Genomic DNA, 21,535 nt, shown 5'->3' on the forward strand with positions numbered 1-21,535 from the left:
CCACTCCCCTTGCTTGTGTTCCCTATCTTGCTGTGTCTCTCTGTCAAATAAATAAATAAAATCTTTTAAAAAAAAAGTACATGCAGTTTTTTCAGTTATACATATCCAAATGGTTTTACCAAGAAGGTCAGAACTGTCATTTGTATTTCAAACTCTATATGTAATATCTATGTTGCTTCAGTGTGCATCCTTGGTATATTTTACCAAATATGGCTGTGACTAAATTTGGGTTGGGAAGGATCGTATACCTTTCACCTCTTCCTGAATGCATACTCGATCCCTATTTATTTCTGATATTCATAAAGCTTAAATGTGGCCTGACCTTCTATCTGCCTCCAGAAGAATTTACCAAATGAAAGGAGACATTGTATCTGATCTCTAAACGTTCTCCTAATTAAAGCAAACCTCTTGGCAACTTGCAGATTTTTATAAACAATACTTTGCTATGTAAAACAACTAATTTTGTACTTTATTTATATACTTTATTTAATCAATTGTAATATATACTATAATTTATGGTTGTGAAATATCAAAATCATGGAAAACAATACAATGCTACAAATCTGTTAGAATGTTTGCCTAGCTTATAATGTATCTTTTTCCTCCTGGAAAATGAGTCTTACTCATAGGACTGAACCCCTAAGACTCACATTTCATCATATAACCTTTTCCTATGACTGTAGTTGACTTGGCAATGGTAGGGATTTGACATAATTTAAGCCTATCAGAATTTATATCCTGAAAATATGAGGCAATTCATGGACTTATATTTGGTTTTATTTTTTATTTTGTTTTTTTTGTGTGTGTGTTTGGAACTTTATAACTTTGGCATATAAACTATGAATATTTGAGCTATCCATATTCTGCCTTGGGGCTCTTTACTCAGAAAATGTGTCAATGGAAAAAAAAGGAAGTGAAGCTAATATAGAGAGAGGAGCATGAAATGTGTGAAGATCTCGCTGCTTTATCCAATGACGGAGTCTACTTTCTGTCTAAAATTAAGATCTGTAATATTTTCCTGTGGATTATTTACCTTATATTTATTTTTTAAAAGATGGTCAAGCAGGTTTCTTTACTTAAAACCAAAAGAGATTCAACTATAACAAATTCTACCTCAAAATATCTCTCAGATAAGACAAATTTAGCACATGAGTAATATGCCCATCTCAAGGTAACATGCATTTTGAATTTTGCTTTGACTAGCAAATATAAGAAAGTTAGATGTTACAAGTAGAATGATATAAATAAGAACAATCTTAGTCTTTAACTTTATATGACAGTGCCAATTAAAACTCTTTAAAAAAGGAGGAACATCTGGGTGGCCCAATTGGTTAAGCATCTGACTCTTGATTTTGGCTCAGGTCATGATCTCAGGGTTGTGAGATCGAGCTCTTCTCTCTCTTCTTCTCCCTTTACCCCTCCACAGCCCTCCCCCGACTCGCACACATGCTCTCTCTGAATGAAAGAATGAATAAATAAATAAATAACTCTAAAAGGTGGAATACATATTGAATTTCCAAGCAATGATAGCTCAGACATCATCAGCATTGAAATGATCTGCTTAAAAATCTATTAAAAAATCACAATCTATTTTCTGAATGATTTCCACATATTTACTGGCCTGGGTCCCTACCGAGAATAGAGCTTTTTTTTAAGAAGGGATGTAGTGCTCAGAAGGCTTTAAGTTGTTGAAGAATTGGCCTATAGAATCCATTAGAGGAAAACCTATGTTAGCCCACCCTGAATAGACATACACCAATAAAGAAGTCTGGTCTCAAGGTGCAAGAGTGTAATTTTCTCTTTGTTATGAGCCATAATTGGTGAATGTATTAATATTTGTGACTCTCAAGAAAAGGTACTATCACTTGTTACTAGCTTCACAAATACATGTATGTAATATGTATATGTATGTATATACATATATGTAATGGTGACCAACTCTTCACTCACTGGCAGGTTATGACATTTGAGTGTCATGATTTGTAGGAAAGAAATAGAATATTGTCCTTAGTTGGAAATGCAAACATTCCTTTAGCTAACAGGGTTCTAGCCAAAAATTTTCCCAAGGACACAATTACAGCAGCCTATTTATTTATCAGTGAGATGATTTTCTGTAAGGTGGACCTCTACCCTATAGGCAGCACACAAAATGCAATTAATTCCTTGATTTAAAATAAACATTATTTAGGAGATTAATAAATGCCAGGAAAGAAAAGCGGCTATCATTTCTGAATGACATAGTGGATTTTTATAAATACAAAATCATTAACAAAAAATGAATAAATGTGAAGAAAACAATTATTTTTTCCAAATTATTAGTGCTTTAGTTATTCACAAATTTTTCCTCCTTACCATTTTTTTTCTAAATAAAGCCACATTTCTCCTCATATCCATTTCATTTAAATGTCTTACTGGTGGTCATTTGTAACTTGCTCCTAGGAACAATAAAAAAGACCTGTAGGTTGAATAATTGCTTAGATGGCTTAGATGACTTATTATAGATTCTTTTATAAAGCTGTATTCTTGGTTTTGTCTCCCCACCCCCATCTTTCCTGTGTACATCATTGATAATTTGTCCTTTTTCAAAACAAAGGATTTTGATTTTTTTAATGTCAAGGAAAGTATGAGAAACTATAGTTTCAAAGATTTTTTTTTTCCTAAATTGGAAACTCTCATGCTGATATAAACCAAATTTAAACAAAACTCTACATCCCTGGGGCTAGCCCAGAAAGCTGCCTTGAAAATGTTAAATTATACTTGCATCTTTTCCATTCATTACATTGGGAGTTAGGTTATTCAAGGTAAGCATGTACAAATGAAACAATATTTAATTCTAGTGTTTATCTTCAGCGAATCCAGACATACCCACAGGTCTTTGGTTTGCCAGTCCTCAACTGAGAGAGTCATGTAAAAGTGACACTGCAAGAATAAGATTAAGCAGTATACCCTGAAGGACTTACTTATCCAGGAAAGCAGAGATTATGTTTTACTACCTCGGAAACATCAAGCTCAGATGAAAGATGAGAATAAAACTCTAAAGAATATAATGAAGTTCTGTGTACATGTACATATGTGCATCTTTCCTCAACTGGCTCCTTACTTACTTGGCATAACTAACTAGAAATTAGAAAATTTTCAAAATCCTGTATTAAAGAGCCAACTTGAGCCATACACTGTTCATCCTCATGAATTCTACAAGGTATAGTTCTCTGCATGAGATGGGTTTATCCTTGTGGTTGTTATCCTGTTATTTTTAAGGTTTAAGCAAAACATATTCGGAATGTCATGTAATAAAATTGAATGACTCAATATTTCATGTTGATAATGGAATGGAAAATTTCAGTAGTCGCATATATATCTGGAAAGATATTCCTGAGTGTTTTTAAGACAGAGACCACTTTCCTTAGGAAAAGAGCCACTTGTCTTGTAGTCCAATGGCTTTTATTATTAACTTAGCCTAGCCATTATATTTTTGCCCAAAAATGAGCTATTGGGGCATCATCTGCCCCTTCTGATAAATGAAGAAACTGATATGAGAAGTTCCATGGTTCCTAGTATGTTTAAAGTGTTATTATTTTAAAAATCTATCAAAGTTATTTATGTTTATGGATTAAGAGTGTAAAAAAATCTACAAACATTTTTTTAAAGATTTTATTTTTTTGACACACACAGAGAGAGAGGGATCACAAGTAGGCAGAGCGACAGGCAGAGGGAGAGGGAGAGGCAGGCTCCCCTCTGAGCAGAGAGCCCAACGCAGGGCTCCATGCAGGGATCAGGACTTGATCCCAGGACCCTGGGATCATGACCTGAGCCAAAGGCAGATGCTTAACTGACTACACCACCCAGGTGCACCAAATCTACAAAGTTTTTAACCAGAAAAAAGAAGTTCCCTTATGCCTCTCCTCAGAGGTTATCATTTCTATTTTTAAGTTTTTTCTGCATTTGCCTCTATATCTTAATGTACTTATATTACTTATTTTGTACTTTTTTTAAGAAAGAGCATAGACAATGCTCTTATCAATAGATAATTGACTAATCAATAGATATTTGACTCTCCACTATGAAAAAGTGAGATTTGTTATCTTTATATCTTCTCACAGCCATTGACATGTGGACATAAAGTATATTATCCTTCTCTGACAAACTTTATTTCCTGGAGAAAACAATGATCTTTTTGTTTCATTTGGTTAGTTTTCCATTCATTTAACCCAATTCATCATCAAATGCTCTCAATTATATGTGTGTGTGTGTGTGTGTGTGTGTGTGTGCCTGCATGTGATGCACGTGTGTGTGTGTGTTTCTGTGTCACTGTTACCAGCAAGTCTCTCCCAGGAGCCTTTCAACTTTATAAAAGTGCCTTGGTTTGTCACTAGCCCCACTACACATCTGTGTTCCAGAGACCCACCACTGCCATTATTTCAATAATTGCACTCACATATCTCTTTCGTTTAAAGTCCTTTTTCCTGGAGGAGCCTGAGTGTCTCAGTTGGTTAAGCATGGGACTCTTGATTTTGGCTCATGATCTCAGGGTTGTGGGATCTAGCCCCACGTCAGGCTCTGCACTCAATGGGGAATCTGCTTGGGATTCTTTCTCTCCCTCTCCCTCTGCCTCTTCCCCCCTCTAAAACAAATAAATAAATCTTTAAAAAATAAATAAAGTCCTTTACCCTGGATCCCATATCTCCTGCTTTCTTGCTTGATTACCAAAATTTTTTGGACACCTAATCTAGTTATTTTCTGGAAAAGAGTACATGGTGTAAAATTCTTTGAGACATTAAATATCTGGAATTATCTTTATTTTACCCCTACTAAGTGCTAATTTGATGATATGTAAAATTCATGGTGGATAATAGTTTTTCTTGATTTTTGAGTTGTTGCTGCCCTGCTAGCTTCCAGGATCACTTGGTATTTTGATATTTTATATGCAAAACCTTGCTTTCTGTTTCTCTCAATATATCCTTGGTCCTAAAAACACTTGGCATGTTCTTTTTCTACACAGTTTGTGATATTTCTGTTTTCATCCATTGTACTTACACATAGTGGATCCTTTTCATCAAAAATCAGCTTCTTAAATTCTGTAAAATTGCTTTGCATTATTTCTTAATTTCCTCCACTTTACTTTCTTTGTTCTTTCTTTATAGAACTCTTGTTATTTATTTATGGAACTCCCAGACTGATGCACCATTTCCACCAATTTTCTGATCTTTTCTCTCCTATTTTTCCATATATTTGTTATTTTGCTTGCCTTTTAGGGAGATATCTTCACCTTCATCTTCAAATTTCCTGCAGAGTTTTTCATTACTACTTGCTTGTTTGTGTTCTCTGAGTGATCTTATTAGAGAGGATCCTGGTTTTTTTTCTGATTGTATTAGATTTCTTATATTTCTTATATTTCTGAGTATATTAATATGTATTTTGGAGGCTGTTCTTGTATAGCCTTTGTTTCAAAGTGTTATCCTGTTATTTATTTCTTTTGTTTTGTTCTTTTTCATATTATAGACTTTTCTTCAATATTTTGAGCTCCTCGTCTATATATACATGTTAAAGATAGTGAAGCTGAAAGCTGATTGGAAGTTCTAAATATGCAGAAGGTTGACTGCTGGCTTCACTCAGGTGTAGTCTGGCTGGCTGGTCCTAGGAAACTCTCAGGTCAATATAAGTACAGAAATGTACAGGAATTTGTAAGTGTGCAGTTTAACAAATTTTTACAGAGGTCACTTAGCCAGGCAACCACTGTCTAGGACAAGAAGAATATTACCGGCATCTAAGACATACTGTATCACTACCATGTTCCATCCCAGTCACCACTCCTCCACAGGATTTCTAATACTAAAAGGGGCACCTGGGTGGCTCAGTTGGTTAAGCGTCTGCCTTCGGCTCAGGTTATGATCCCAGGATCCTGGGATCGAGCCCTGCATCCGGCTCCCTGCTTGGCGGGAAGTCTGCTTCTCCCTCTCCCACTCCCCCTGCTTGTGTTCCCTCTCTCACTGTGTCTCTCTCTGTCAAATAAATAAATAAAGTCTTAAAAAAAAGTTTCAGTTACAGTTCTAAATATATTTTATAACTTAATTTATATCATTGCATGATAAAAAATTGAATTAGTAATGACATTAATTATGTCATATCACAGCATCTGTCATATATCAGGGCATGAGTGTTAATGAATATAACTCACGCATGTGAAATTTTTATTTTAAAAATTACAGTATCACATACATTTTAAGTGATTTCATATTAGGTATGAAGGACAATACTGATAATTCCATATACTATTTTCTCTCTCTGCTATCTTAATAGCAGTTTGGAACAGTGGTCTATGCTTTATATTTTAGAAATTTTCTGGAAAATTCTCTTAACTAACAACACATTTTTTTTTTATTTGGGACTATAATTTATCCCAACTTTAAACAACATATAGGGTTGCACAATCAGAATTGCATTCCATTTCATGTAATTTTTAAAACTTCATATGGTTTGTTGTTCGAAATAAATCTTACATTAAATTTAATCCTTTTAAAAATTTAAGTCTATTGGGTTTAAACTCAAAACTTGATGAAGTCAGAACAGTGGAGCATGCAACTACAAATCATTGTATATTTATATAAGGTAGGCACAGTTCAACATACTTTTAATGCATTAAATTATTTAGTCAGGACCAAACACATCATCTATTTCCTACTTAATTGATAATTGTAGAATTATTTCATCAACATGAATTTTAATATTGAGAAAAAAATTTATCTTTTGGAAAATATCAATTTTCTAAAATATACTAGATATATACATTACTGTAATTTCCAAGAGACTGATCTAATTTGAAAAGTAACTTTTTTCTATATATAATATAAAGAAATATTCCAATCACTATATATATATATATTTCAAGGATTGTATTTAACCTAAATATAGTTTGTTCTAACACATGGATCTTAGTTATAGTTACATGAAATGGAAATCTTATGCTTGGTTTCTTAAAAAATATTTTATCTTCTTGCAAAGCACTGTAGCAAAAACAAAACAAAAAAAAAACGAAGCTCATGCTATTATTTTAAGCTATTCCATTTCACTACTATGACAATAGTTGTGAGGTGAACTCATTTGGCACACATTTATTTTGATCCTACTGTACCTCAGGCACACTGAACAATGATGAAGCACAGTTCCTTTGATTGAGTAGCACACTCATGTTGATCACAGTGTATCATAGTTAAATTTTGTTAAAGACCACAATATTTATGTGGACTGTATAATAATAAGAGCAAACAGATTATGATTATTTTATTATGATCATTTCCTTGTTCGTATAGATTCCTCTTCATTGAATTTACATTTTAGAATGAATTCTACCATTCATTTGCCTATTTGGCAGCAACTGGTAGATGGTATTGTGTTCTCGTTCTTGATAGAATACTGGAATATAAATAAAATATAAGGCTTAGACCTAGACATTTGGTCTCTTAAAGTGACTTCAGATTTTCGGATAGATTATGATAACTCCTTTAACATAATTTTGAAAATTGTATGGATATTTTCTTCAATACGGTAGAAGGGAAGATTGATGGTGGTAGTAGTTGTGATATTTGTGCTTCAAAGAAAAACTAAATATTTATTTCTCCTATTTAGCAACCTATTCTGTATAGGCTCTCTTCTTCATGCTTCTTATCTCCTCTATTTAGAATTGCAACTAAAATTTGTGTTCCTCTTCACCCTTATTGCTTATTATTACTCCAATCTAATGTTCTGATTTCTTCTTTTTAGTTGATAATATGACTTTAAATTCTATCAACAAATATCATTAGTTTAGTTTAAAACAATTTGGTTGGTATAAAACATTGTAAAATTAACCTTAACTGGCCACTGAATGTACTGTGTAAGAGTGCCCCCACAAACTTATTTTGTTTGTTTAAGAAAACTCCAATAAATTAAAAACAAATAGTCTCAAACTCCAAACATCCCTAAAGGCTTGTGCATTTATTGGAGAAGGTTAAGGAGTTCTGAAAAATACATTAGGGGTTAAATAGAGCAGTGTAGAAAATGAAATGGCCTAGAGGAAACTAGAATGAGGTCAGTTGATTTAACCTGGTGTGCAGACTCTAGAGCTCTGAGAGAGGAAGAAATCCTCCAGTGAAAACCTGTTTACATGTTCACAAAAATCGAACCTGCAATTCACATAATCTCATCCTATGACTTCCATTTTACTGTAATTTCCAAGAGATTAATTTCATTTGAACTGTGGTTTTTTTCTTTACATAATATTGTTTATATCATTTGCTGCTGTAGAACTTTGTATTTTCGAATATAAACAGTCCAGTTGTGAAATAATGCTAAATTGTGATGATCTGAAAAGTGTTGATTATAAATATTAAGGTGTTTAAAACAGAAATGGATTAAAAAAAAGAAAACCATAAGAACCATAATCATTCCTAAGTAACAAATTAGTTGTTTTCCAATAGTTAATAATATAGTTGTTATTTTCAATGTACAGAAAATTTCCCAAGTAAATAATGTTAAGAATTGTTATTTTAAGATATTAAAAATGTTGTGTTAAAATGTTAAGTTCCTAGACCACTAATACGAGTACATTTGAATCATAATGGAGCCATAATACATTAATAATCAATGATTATATTGATTAAACAAAAAACAATGAAGTAATTATAATATTCTCTTTTCAATTTATTGCCATTGCTTGAAGAAAACATTTTAAAAGGAGGATGAAGGCTCCTTAGGAAATTCTGAGGATTATCTGACAAGCTTTCAGATATTCTAGACGTTGATACCATAAATTATTTAGGTGGCTTAGTTTTTTTTTAATTAAAGTATAATTGACATACAAAATCTTGTTAGTTTCAGGTCTACATTGGGTAGGTTAGTTTTGCTCCAAATATACTTTCTTTTCCTTCTCTTTGATATGGGTATACTTTTGCCTATTATCAAAACCTGGCTCTGAAACAGAAATGAAAGAGAAGATCATCCTTGATTTAGGGATGTTAAAATTAGTCACTGGGTTCAGGTGTCATCTACCATTATACATGAGCTTTTTTTTTTTTTTGCTCTTATTTTTTCCACATTTATTAAGTGGAATTTTTTAAAGATTTATTTATTTATTTGAGAGAGAGAGAGAGCTTGAGCAGGGGGAGGGGCAAAAGGAGAGGGAGAGAGAGAGAGATTCCCAATCAGACTCCCCACTGAGCACTGAGCCTGGGGGCTCAACCCTAAGACCCTGAGATCCTACCTGAGCCAAAACCAAGAGTCAGACATTCAACCAACTGAACCACCCAGGTGCCCTTGAAATTTTTTAAATAAAGAAAAACTTTCCCATATCGATTGCATTTGATAATTCTAAAATATAGTTCATATAAGAAAAACAAACAAAAGAGGCACAGTAGTTTTTCTTGTAAAACCTAGACAAAACTTTAAAGACAGAAGGGAAAACATGAAATGTTATTTAGAAATATTTAAGATGAATTATTAAAAAAGACATTACTAAGTTATATTTGATTCAGTGATCCTCTATTGCAGTTTATTGTTCCCTAAATATATTCAGTCTCCTATTTGATAGCCCAAAATCTATTTCATAGTTTCAATTTTGTGTTTTCTTCTGTATTTCATAATATTCTTTCTGTTTGTAATAGAAACAGATTTGATAGTTAGATCTTCATTAACCTCATACATATTTATTCCAAAATGGATTTCAACTTTTTTGACTCTGACAGCCTTTCATTGTTTGTCAATTTATAGCAAATGCTTTCTTATCCCTCTAGATTTCTGTTTCTACTATCACTGATATTAAATAAAAGGGGAATTATCTAGAAACACAATTCCTAAGAACCCATCTTTTGTACAACTCCTATTTCAGTTACTTTGGTTACAACAGCTATGAAGTTACTTGTTGCCTTTTCAGTTACTTTCAGAAATCCTTTACAAACCTCAAAGAGGGGTGTGGGGGAATGGGGTAGTTGGGTGATGGGTATTAAGGAGGGCATGCGTTGTAATGAGCCCTGGCTGTTATATGCAACTAATGAATCGTTGAACACTATAACAAAAACTAATGATGTACTATGTGTTGGCTAATTGAACATAATAAAAAAAATCAGTTTTATTAAAAAATGGCATAAACACAAAATTTTTCCCATGAATAAACTATTTGGAATAGGTTAAAATGATTTGTTGTAAATTAATATTGTAATCTGCTTTAAATCCTTCATTATTTCTGTAGCTGTTCATGCAGTTTTTAACTCACATACACAAGTCATTTATTGGAAGCTCTTTACAATAGGTGGAATAATTTCCCCCTAGAGATATCTACACCCTAATCTCTGAAACCAGTGAATGTGCTGCCTTCCATGGTAAGAGGGTGTTAAAGTGGCAGATAGAATTAAGATTTTCAGTTAATTTAAAATGAGATTATCCTGAATTATCAGGATGGGGAAAATATAATCATAAAGGTACTTAAATGTAGAAGAAGAGTGAAGAAGAGGAAGTTAAGGTAGGTTAGGTGAGAATAGTTTGACTGGTAGTTGGTTTTGAGGGTGGATGAAGGTTAATGAACCAAGGAATATGGGCAGCTTCTAGCTCTTGAAAAGGGCAAGGAAATGGATCCCCCCCCCCACAGAAAGGAATGCAGCTGCGCTGACACTTTGATTTTAGTCCACTTAGACCTATTCTGGACTTCTGACCTTCAGAGATATAAGATAATAATCTGTGTTGTTTTAAGCCACTAAGTTTGTGGCAATTTGTTAGGGCAGCAATAGAAAACTAATACACTGCTCCTTATTAGTGGAGGAGAGACTCTCTGCTGAAGATAATGAGAGGTTAGAAAGGTTACAATGTGTTTAAACTAAAAATATATTTTCCAAGAAATCATTATACTGAAATGTTATAAAATTTCATGTTTTTATCTTGCTGTTTACACCATGAATACCAATTGGTGTTACGGTTTTTAGTCGCAAACAACAGACATTGACTGGGAGATCTTTAGCAGAAGAATTTTTTTGAAAGCTATCAGGTTACTTCTGAATAGACAAGATATTTTGTCAGTCACAGAAAATATGCAGGAGCATATTTCAGAGCACTGCCACAGCTGGACTGTGAAGGCCACTCATCACTCCTCCTCCTGGATTCTTGTCATCATCCCTGCCACTGTGAGTTTTTCACTTGCTCCTTTGTCTTTGAGATATTGTTCAATATTCAAAGTCCTAAGTGTGAACTTCTGGAGAGCCTAACCTGAGGCATATACACATAATCTAGTTATAGAACTGTAGAAAAACTAGCAGCTCACCTTCTTTAGGAGAAGGTAAGTCCCTGTCTTCCTCCAAGACTCATAGAGGAGAGTTCCTTAAATCAAAGAGGAGTTTGTTATGCTGATTGCAGAACACCTCATAAATGTTCCATTAAATTTTTAAAAATTGCTATAATTATTGACATTATTACCATTATGATTATTCCATTGTAGTGATGAGAAGAATGAGCTCAGATTGATGTAATTTACCCAAAACCATTTTAAAAGCTAGTAATCAGAAACAAACAATCTTCAGATGCATTTTTTGCAAACATGATGCTTAAAATTCAGCATCAATTCACCATATATGTCATGCACTAGAGTAAGAAAATGACTATTTTAAAACTTTAATAATAATTAAGGTCAATATTAACTTCAGAATCATGTGTATGGATTGCATCAATCAAATAATTTTTTATAATTGAAAATAATTTTCATCTTACATGTTAGGTACATACTTCTTTTAGTATAATACACAATTATCACCCATATTATTATTGATCAAAACATTAGAACTCATTGATTTTGAAAACTAATTGAAACTTCAACAATCCCAAGTCCTGACAATAGTGAAGAAAGGCTTAATCTTGCCCGTGGGACATGTCATGTATTTTCTGTTTACTTAAAGTTCAGTTTACTACCAAAGTTGTAAAAATACAGCTCTCTCAGCATTCTTTTCCAAGAGCTCTGTACAAAAGCAGAAGGTCACTGTCTACATGGGGTTTAAAGTCAAGAGTATGTGTGGCTACCCTGCATCCTCATGCATGTCCTCATGTATTCTGAGTCCTTGCTGACCTCCAAGCATTCACCTATGCCATCTAGTCACTAGTGCCAGTCTAATGCTGGTGATACTCAATCTTTTCTCTCCAACTTCCAGTGACTGCTCTTTCTTCTCCTTGGTAGAGATTTCCTCTCTGTCATTCCCTTACTCCGTTACTGAGCTGCCATTTTGATGCCTTTTGTCCTAAGACAAAAATGGCAGGAAGTGTGAAGTGAAGGAATTAAACTTAGCCAAGGGAGCATTTATCAAGGGGTGTTTCTCAAAGTTTGTTCCACTGGAAATTATTTTTCTCAGAAACATATTTTTGAAAAGATTTTTTTTACCAACTGCCCACTCTGATGCCCACTGTATTAATTTCTCCTAGCAGTATTATCTTGTTATATATAATTATATGTGTGTGTGTATATACTTTGTATATGTGCTCATGTATTTTAATTCACTCATTTCTGTTTGCTTAAGTTGGATTACATATCCTTTTAGATAGGGTTCATGCTTTCTACTCTTTTGAATGTCTTACAAGGATTCTGCTTATAATTTTGGTCAGCATGAGATCTATATATAAATTAGAAAATACAGATAAATGAAAAAAAAAACACCTGAAATAAATCATCCAGAGATTTTAAAAAATGGCTACTATTAATCTGTTATCCCAATTAAGATGGTTTGTGGTGTTCTCACAATATTTTCTTTACTTACCTTTTATGACATTGAACTTCTTTCTTGAAAATATCTATCTTTAATTCAGTTTCATTTTTACTTTGTTCAGGAGAAATTCTTTAAAGTGCATTTCAATTATAACATATATTTCTTTTCTCTATTTTTGGCTTTTATTGACAAAGTTCTCATTTTAATATATTTCTAGGAAGGACATTTGTATGTTAGTTACTACCTCATTATCTTTGCTGAAAATCCCTTTTGAGTCTTTGTAAGAAAGTTTTTATATCCTTTTATAAGGAAAGTATATTGCTTTCCTATGCAATCCTGGCTGGAAGTGGAAGATGTAAAAATTATGACTCTTTATTCATTTGATGTTGATAATACATATTCTGCTTAAGAATTTAATGTTAACATTAGAGTTGATTTAATTAAGAAATTGGATAGTTAAATCAGAATCTGTTTTGACTTATGATGGGGTTATGCCCTGCTAAACTCATCATAAGTTGAAAATATCATAAGTTGAAATGCATTTAATACACGTAATCTATGGGAGTTCATAGTATAGCCTAGCCTACCTTAAATGTGCTCAGAACACTTACATTAGCCTACAGTTGGGCAAAATCATCTAACACCAAGCCTTTTTATAATGGAGTTTTGACTATCTCATGTAATTTTTTGAATACTGTACTGAAAGTGAAAAACAGAGTGGTTGTATGGGTGCAGAAGGATTGTAAGTGTATTGGTTGTTTACCCTCACGATCATGTGGCTGACAGGGAACTGTGACTCACTGCCATTGCCCTGCATTGTGGGAGACTATGGTACCACATATGACTAGCCCAGGAAGAGATCAAAATTCAAAATTCAGTGTACAGTTTCTATTGAATTCATATTGTTTTTGCACCATTGTAAAAGTTGAAAAATTGTAAGTTGAAACATTGTAAGTTGCAGACTGTATTCTATAGAGAGAGAAATCAATTTTTCCACTTTGTACTTTGGAATGATTTTTTTTAAATTTACATTTTGCTTCGGAATAATAAACTATAATTTCTGATATCCCACATTAGATTCTGTTGCAAAGAAATATGCATTCTATGATATCCTTTCTTATGTCTCTGTCAAATTTGCTTTTTAAAACACATATAATACTTAGATTGTAGTTCATGTAAAAATTACTGAAGCTAAAATACATTAATATAAAACACTTTTAGTTAATCAGTCTTGTGGAGCTCTTATAACAAGTGCTTCTATAAAACTGCATCACATTTACATGCTGCTTCCATCATACACGCTTCACACTCTTTGTTTCCCATGAAGATTGATTGGTTTCTGCTGCAGTACAAAATGAAATTCAAATTTGTAATTTAAATAAATGTAACTTCTCTTATATTTTATCTACTTGAAGTAAGACCCTCCACCCTTATCTATAAAATCTTCCCCAAAGATAAGATTATATTTTTCTGCTTATTGAGGAGCATTGGGTCATCAAAATAAGGACCTTAGAAATGAAAAACTAATTGTAGCAAAGCAAGCAAGGCCCTTGGGGGGGGTACTGGAAAATCAGATTTCTTCAATGAAAACAATTACAAAGGCTAACCTTTGGTTTAATAGCATACAATTTTATTTTATTTTATTTTATTTTTTTTTAAATATTTTATTTATTTATTCATGAGAGACAGAGGGAGAGAGAGAGGGAGAGAGAGAGACAGAAGCAGAGGGAGAAGCAGGCTCCCAAGGAGCAGGGAGCCTGATGCGGGACTCGATCCCAGGACCCTGGGATCATGACCTGAGCCGAAGGCAGATGCTTAACCATCTGAGCCACCCAGGCGCCCAGCATACAATTTTATTAAACAAAATTCTCAGAATGAGTTCACTTGGATGGTCTGCCAATGAGGTCAATCAATTAACAAATTAATCAGCCAATCTTCAAAGACTTTTGAAAGACTTACTGCCCAGATATACTCAGAATATTAATGTTATATTATGCAAACAATAAAAATAAGATTGTTGTTGACTGTTTAGGGACAGTGATCATGTCTTGTTTATATCTTGTTTTGGTGGTTTGGAGATTTGGACATTTCTGGAAGGGGAGAGAGAATGAAGGATTTATGAAAAGCATATGAAGATGGATGGAGTCTCATGAACAGGAACTTGAGTGTTTGTGTTGATATGACCAGAGATATAGGCAAGTTGTGTATAGCTCTGGGAATCTTCAAGGCTGATCATATTGATGTTTTGTGTGTGTGTGTGTGTGTGTGTGTGTGTGTGTGTGTTTGTGTGTCCCTTTTACTTCTGCTAATGCAGTTCTAGGACTTGTGGAAAAGTTGTTTTCCTTGCACATATCTGTATTTTTATTCAAAGATTATTGATAGCTTCTATGAGGGACAGTTACATAACCCCCAAAATATTAAAGAATCAGTGGATGATTTTATCAACTCCTGGTTTCTTTGTTTCTATTATTATAGTTAATTCTTCAGAATGAATGCTAAGAGGCATGGTACCAACACATGAATCATTCCACCCTATGACAGTCTCAGATTAAATAAGTTACTCTTATGAATTCATATAATTTGATTTATATATTCTCCTTCTGTACTGCTATATTAGAAATTAGATTTCTAAGTTATGATATACTTATGGAATTGAGCATATATATACATTTAATAAGAACTTAGAAAATATGATACTTTGACTTGTTAAGATGGACTCCTTGAGACTATATTCTAAGTCCTGTGTTAGAAATGCCATATTGTGACCTTGGCAATATTTGGCTGTAATTATTAGTCCACTGACCTCTATAGAAAAGTATTTTTACTTCTGTGATCTTATAGAAGGGAAAATTCTGGTCATGCTGACATATTTTCCTAAATGATAAAAAAAGTGAAAATATATCATCTATATTTTTAAAAATTAAGAAATTAACCAACACCTATTTATTCACTTAATACAAATGATCATTTATTTAGTTTTCACTTTTGACAGGAGCTGCTTTCACTGATAGTCACATGTATCAATAAAATATAATAACATGACTCAATTTAAAAGAAGATTAACTATATTTAAACTCTACAGAATTTACCATTCTTGGAATCCCAAAATGTGATAGGATTTAAGGTTGTTTATTAGATGGTCATATAAATAGATATTACAGTTTCCTGACAATGATGAGTAATAATTTTTGTCTATAATTAAAAATATGGATTTCATATCAGTATTAAGATACAAGAATATGCATATATGCATTCTACAGACACTGAATATTGTGGTTTTATTTCAACTTAAATCCGTTCTCTCTTTAGTTAGGTAATACCAAAAGATTTTTTGGTTAAGTAATGCCAAAAGATTATTTTTAATACTAGGAGCACACACACACACACACACACACACACACACACACACACATATTTGGCTTGTGCTTATTATTTGGCAGTCACTTGCATAAAATCTTAAAACATTATTTTATTTAACTGACAACAATGGAGCAAAAAAGAAAGCTAATATTAATTTATTCTTTTTAGAAAAGGAAACTATGATGTAGGTTTGTTTTACAATTTGTATAAATTTACCCAATAAGAAATCATAGATGTCAAGTTCTGAATCCATGTTTGTTAATATATTTGTTACAATAAACAGATATTTTTATTTCCTTGGGTCTCCATTTCGCCATCCATGTAGGATCCTTTTTCTTCTTTATTTCATATAATTTCGCAGAAGCTAATACTCTGAGAAAGCAATTTTAGCACAAGAATAAGGACAAAAAGTAGCTTGTGATGGTCTCAGGAAGGGATGAAAAATGTTGTAGAGATGACACCTTGCACACAGAAATGTCAAGGCACTGGTGGCATGAAGGATCTTAAGTTTGTTTTTGTCTGAACTGAAAGAGTAAACAAAGAAAAAGAGTAAAATTCATGAAAAAGAATTATGTAATAAAGAACATACTGAGGTAAAATAATAGAAGAAATGATTTAAAAAAAACAAAGCAAAATTCCCTTACAAAAGGCTAGAAAGAAAGGAGACAAGGAGTTAAGGAGAATTATGGCATCAGAAAATTATGATGTAGGGTATCTGAAAAATAATGAGGCAAAGGAAAGGGAAGTTGAATAAGCATGAATCAGATTGCTTTGAGCCCATAGCTACACCAAGGAGTGAAGTCTTGGGGCACCTGGGTGGCTCAGTCATTAAGCGTCTGCCTTCAGCTCAGATCACGATCCCAGGGTTCTGGGATCGAGCCCTGCTTCGGGCTCCCTGCTCTGCAGGAGGCCTGCTTCTCCCTCTCCCACTCCCCCTGCTTGTGTTCCTGCTCTCGCTGTCTCTCTTTGCTGTCAAATAAATAAATAAAAAATCTTAAAAAAAAAAAAAAGAACTGAAGTCTTGTGCTATAATAAAAGACTTTAAGTGGGCTTTTAAGGACAATGCTAAAAGGTTTGATTTAAGCACTAATGTGGAAACTATGCAGCCAAATAAGAATAACAAGAATAACAAACGTCACTGGTTCATTTTAAGCCACTTTAAGTTTATATTGAATATTTTGCCTTTTGAGAGATTAATTTTTTAATCTACCTGCCATATCTTCTTGAATGACATGCATAGAGAACTGTCAAAATGCTGAAAGACTTTTAATTTTTTAATTAGATCCTAATGATTACATGAATGAAAACCTGCTTTTTTGTTTGCAATATGGTGCATTGTTAAATATTGCGCACAATCTTGTCATTTACCTAGACTTGCCAACTGTGTGCTTGCATAGATAAAAAGGATTTTTTAAGTTGCAGTAAATTTCAAGTTAACAGAGCTCTAAGTACTCTTTAAACAAAACCATATTTTGCCAGACATTACTAGTTCTCTCAAACAATATTTTAAATTAAAATAGAAAATCTATCTACAATATAATGTTTTAAAGGGAAAAGAAAACAAAGCACCCTTTTCTAAATATGTTTAGATTTTCTCCAGTTTTCTTCTGGTCAAACACTGGCCATCTGTGATCACATAAATGAAAAGGATCTATTTTTAATTGTAGAAAATGTAAAATTAATATAGTTCTAAATAGTCTTTAAACTCTTTTAAGACTTTAAAATAATAAAAATTACCTATACAAATAACACTTAAAAATAGAAAGCCCCCTTCTCTGGAATTCAACAACAGTGTTTTACAAAACACTGTTTAAAGCAATGAACCATTAAAATGCATTTTTAATTATAATAATATGTCGATGGACAATTAACTAAGATAATAATATTGTGAAAATATCCATTTCCTGAGTAGAGGAAGTTTGTTGGCCAAAGGTATGAATTAGAAATGTCAGGAATTTTGAGGAGACAATTAGTTGAATGGTTAAAAGCTGCCATCCACAAAAACATTTTTGGAACTTTACCAAAGTGTTATTCTTAATTCCATGGATATACAAATACTTAAATGTTTATGAAAAAAGTATGACTAATCTCTAAATATATTGCTTTGCATATAGAAAGGGTTTTACAAGTGTGATGTATTTTTCCTGTTTGGAACTCAGCCTTTTACATGTTTTTATTCAGTTTTAATGTTATGTTTCATGCATATCAAAAAATATACTTAATGCGTATATGGAATATAAAGAATCTGTGTACTCACACAAGCCAATTTGAGAGTATTCCCGATATTGTTCACAGTCTTAACACAGATATTCTGAATATCTTATGCTTTCTTTTTTCCTTATAATCTCACTATATATATATAGTGTAATTTTGAATTTGATATAAATTGGATTTTACTGTAAATTTCACTGATATTTTAAAACTTAAAATTATATTTTTAAAATTTGTGCAGCTACAATTGAGTCATAATCATTCACAATTAGAATTCATTGGATAAACATGTCAACATTTACATCATTGAGATGAAAACAGTTAGAAAACTATAGTACATCTAAAATTTGACCATTAAGATCTACATTTGCCTGCTGTCTAAACTTTATTTAAGGATCATTTGTTTGCATAAAAAATAAGGTTATACATTTACTGTTTTTTAGAAATGTGAAGTTGCTTTATTATTTTATTAAAGAAATGTGAGGTCATACTGATGTATCTTGAACTTTTAATATTCTTTAATTACTGAAGAACACAGTTTTCTTAGGGCAATCGTATTTTTGGAAGTCCTCTTTATGGTTTGTGGTAACTGCTGCTTCTTTTAGACTTAGGGACTATAATGGCAACCACTCTCTCATCAGTTTTTAGCCCCCAGAGTCCTGTACAAACCCTTCTTGATTTTCCCAGATCCAGCCTTTGTAAATAGTCTCTTCCTTTTATTAAACTCTTTTCAAATTACCCGATTTCAGTATGCCATCCATTTTTTTGATGAATGCTAACTGAAACATCACCAAAAGTCTTCATCACATCAACTTCCCAGAAAATTAGTAAATCATCCTTGTTTTCTCTTTCACTCTCTGTATTAAATCCATCCTTAAATCCTGTTGGCTCCTCCTTGAAAATATATTCAGATTTTGATTGTTTTGCATCCACTCCCCATCTCTAGCATTCCACATCTCTACTTATTGCAGGAACCTGAGTGACCCTTTTAAAATTAAAGATAAACTATGTCATTTCATTCAAAACCTTGCAGTAGCTCCCTGTTATACTTAGAGCAAAGCCAAATACTCACCATGACCTGGAACTTCATCTGGTCCATATTTTCTAATACTTTCTCCATTCTCCCTCTGTCCATACCAGCTACACAGAGTTCCTTCTCAACCCTTGACTACCCCAAGCATAGTTTCATTTCAGGGTCTTTACTTTGTTTACTTTTTGTCTAAAAGGTTCATCTCTTAGACATCCCCATGGCTGACTCCTTCACTTTCTTTAGATCTATAATGAAATGCCCCTTATCCGTGAGGCACTGGCATTCCTTGACAACTTTATATAACATAAAACCCATCACACCATTCTTTTTTACCTATATCCCCTGAATTACTTTTCCTCAAATATATATAAGACCTGATGAGTATATTACTTATTTATTTACCATTTTCAGTGTTCATGTTTTTTCTTCTGTAGATTCAAGTTTCTATTTAGTTCCTCAGCTTAAAAAAATATGTTATTTCTTATAGTTCAGGTCTGGTGTCAGATTCCCTAAGCTTTCAGTTACCTGAAAATGCATTTATTTTAACTTTAAAGTTTAAAGGATATTCTTTCTGAATATTGAATTATTGGATGAAAGGCAATTTTGTTGTTATTGTGCTTAGCTTTTTAAAGCTGTCATGTCATTATCTTCTTCATTATCTTCTGTCTTCAATTGCTTCTGATAATTTTTTCTACCATTTTTATCTTTGATATACTATTGTAATATACCATATTTCTGTACATGTTTTGAAGGTTTTCTCCTGATATTTGCCTGTTTGATCATGATGTGCCAAATTACTTTGTTTCTTAGACCTACTTGGGTTTATTAGATCTGTAATTGGATGGGTTTTGTTTTTGTTTTTTTGTTTTTTTGACTCAGAAAACTCCATTCATTGACCTCCAAATCTAATAAAACTAAGAGCTTTGCACAAGTGTTTTAAGTGTTGACCTTTTCCCCAATGCTCTGCTCACTGAAGTCAGCTCATTTTTGTTTCTGTAGCCTCTGTATCTGTTTTCTGAGATGCTAAGAGGACTTCGCATGTCCATTTTCTTCACAGTCTCAGCATTTGTGATCATCACGGGATGCAGAAGGAAAAAGCCAGAAAGACCCAGAACTTTCTCCACAGGCTTAGGTGGGCCCCACAGCTGATCCAATGCCGGATCCGGTCTAAGTTGAGAGCAACGATTTTCTCTTTGTGATTGTTGGGCAGTGGATCATAGGAGCCCAGCTGCTCCACGAAATGGCCATCCTTGGGACACTTGTTGTCAGCAGCCACAATGCGGTAGAAAGGCCAGTTGGTACAGCCACTCAGGGCAAGGCCGATGGTTAACTGGCTTCCGCGGTAGGCTTTGAACAGGACAGTAGTGAGCTGGACCATGGTGCAGCCGGCCTGCGCCGAGGCCTGTATGCCCTTTACCGTGCCTCCAAGCGCGCTGCTGCCCATCACAGATCAGAGCAGGGAGGGGGGGGGGCGGGGGGCGGCGGAGGACAAACGCGGAGAAGTCCACACTGCAACACCCCTGACCTCACCACCCCTCCACCCAAGCCCTAGCGCCCCGGTGCAGGACAGATCTGAAATTGGATGTTTTGATCAAATTTGGCATTTATTTATTTATTTTATTTATTTATTTATTATCTGTATTTCTTCTCTTTCTGGGACTCTTATTACATGTATGTTAGACTATTTAATATTACTCCAAGCTTCATAAACTTCTATTTATTTTTCTTCAGTCTTTTTTAATGTATATATTTTACCTCGGCTCTTCAGATGAGATATCTATTGATTCATTTTTTAAGGTCACTTACCTTTCCATCACTAACTACATTTATCTGCTAAGATATATATTCATTCAATAAAACATATTTCCTTTAATTCTTTGAATATATATATATATTCATTTTTTTAAGATTTTATTTATTGGACAGAGAGAGACACAGCAAGAGAGGGAACACAAGCAGGGGGAGTGGGAGAGGGAGAAGCAGGCTTCCCGCTGAGCAGAGAGCCCAATGCGGGGCTAGATCCCAGGACCCTGGGACCAGACCTGAGCCGAAGGCAGATGCTTAACAACTGAGCCACCCAGGTGCCCCTATATATATATTCATTTTAAAGATTTTATTTATTTATTCATGAGACAAAGAGAGAGAGGCAGAGGGAGAAACAGATTCCCATGGAACAGGGAACCCAAAGCGGGGCTTAATCCCAGGACTCTGGGATTTCGACCTGGGC

General features: G+C 33.6%; 1 pseudogene; it reads right to left on the reverse strand.

Annotated features, from left to right (window-relative positions):
• Nucleotides 1-20,284: 20,284 nt before the first annotated feature.
• On the reverse strand, nucleotides 20,285-20,686 carry LOC113919209 (annotated as a pseudogene).
• Between the last annotated feature and the right edge of the window lie 849 nt (nucleotides 20,687-21,535).

The sequence above is a fragment of the Zalophus californianus genome, chromosome 3 (genome assembly GCF_009762305.2).
Source record: "Zalophus californianus isolate mZalCal1 chromosome 3, mZalCal1.pri.v2, whole genome shotgun sequence".
NCBI lineage: Eukaryota > Metazoa > Chordata > Mammalia > Carnivora > Otariidae > Zalophus > Zalophus californianus.